Source organism: Etheostoma cragini, unplaced genomic scaffold (genome assembly GCF_013103735.1).
Source record: "Etheostoma cragini isolate CJK2018 unplaced genomic scaffold, CSU_Ecrag_1.0 ScbMSFa_2127, whole genome shotgun sequence".
Taxonomy (NCBI): domain Eukaryota; kingdom Metazoa; phylum Chordata; class Actinopteri; order Perciformes; family Percidae; genus Etheostoma; species Etheostoma cragini.
Genome location: NW_023266255.1, coordinates 1 through 1,266, shown reverse-complemented (window position 1 = coordinate 1,266; position 1,266 = coordinate 1). Strand labels below are relative to the sequence as shown.

Below are 1,266 nucleotides of genomic sequence, written 5' to 3'. Positions count from 1 at the left end.
CACACACACACACACACACACACACACACACACACAGAGAGACACACACACACAGACACACACATACACACAGGTACACACACAGAGAGACACACACACATACACACAGGTACACATACACAGAGAGACACACAGACAAACACAGAAACACAAGTCTTCTTCTAATAAAGGCAACTGTGGGGGGGGGGTATTTTCCATTTGTCTAACTTTGCTAAGATGAGATGTTAACGTGTGTGTGTGTGTGTGTGTGTGTGTAGCTAGTGTGGCTGGTCAGAGAGCTGGTGAAGAGCGGCGTGATCGGAGCTGATGGTGTCGTCATGACGCTGCTCAAACAGATCGCAGGTCAGTTCACTTTAAAGTAACGTTGTCTGTGTGTGATGTCATCTGTCTGTGATGTCATCTGTGTGTGATGTCCTCTGTGTGTGATGTCATCTGTGTGTGATGTCATCTGTGTGTGATGTCATCTGTGTGTGATGTCCTCTGTGTGTGATCTCCTCTGTGTGTGATGTCATCTGTGTGTGATGTCATCTGTGTGTGATGTCCTCTGTGTGTGATGTCCTCTGTGTGTGATGTCCTCTGTGTGTGATGTCATCTGTGTGTGATGTCCTCTCCAGGAGGAGACATTTCCACCAAGAACCTGTGGCTGGCCGAGAACGTCCTGGACATCCTGCTGGACCAGAAGTACGTATAGTGCTCTTATTGTGACGGAGCTGGGTGTGTCCTATGTGCAGGGAGCTGGATGCTTTTATTGTGAAGGAGCTGAGTGTGTCCTATGTGCAGGGAGCTGGATGCTTTTATTGTGACGGAGCTGAGTGTGTCCTATGTGCAGGGAGTGGGTGCCGAAGAGCGGGAAGCTCTTATTGTGAAGGAGCTGAGTGTTTCTTGTGTGCAGGGAGCGGGATGCTCTTATTGTGTAGGAGCTGAGTGTTTCCTGTGTGCAGGGAGTGGGGGCCAAAGAGCGGGATGCTCCGATTGTGAAGGATGCTCTTATTGTGGAGTGGTTCTTGTCTACAGGGACTGGGTCCTGAGGGGCAGGGGTATGCTGGTAGCTCTTATTGTGAAGGATGCTCTTATTGTGAAGTGTTTCCTGTCCAGGGACTGGGTCCTGATGAGCGGGGGCATGCTTGTAGCTCTTATTGTGAAGGATGCTCTTATTGTGAAGTGGTTCTTGTCTACAGGGACTGGGTCCTGAGGAGCGGGGGCATGCTGGTAGCTCTTATTGTGAAGGATGCTCTTATTGTGAAGTGTTTCCTGTCCAGGGACTGG

General features: G+C 49.9%; 1 long non-coding RNA gene across 3 annotated transcripts; it reads left to right on the top strand.

Annotated features, from left to right (window-relative positions):
• Nucleotides 1-235: 235 nt before the first annotated feature.
• Nucleotides 236-1,214, top strand: LOC117940294. Of its 3 annotated transcripts, none has more exons than XR_004655740.1 (3): nucleotides 236-342; nucleotides 615-681; nucleotides 1,179-1,214. It is a non-coding gene; the product is annotated as an uncharacterized LOC117940294 (long non-coding RNA). The 3 variants fall into 3 exon arrangements; XR_004655739.1 differs by lacking the exon at nucleotides 1,179-1,214 and adding an exon at nucleotides 1,015-1,028; XR_004655738.1 differs by lacking the exon at nucleotides 1,179-1,214 and adding an exon at nucleotides 830-856.
• The last annotated feature ends 52 nt before the right edge of the window (nucleotides 1,215-1,266 follow it).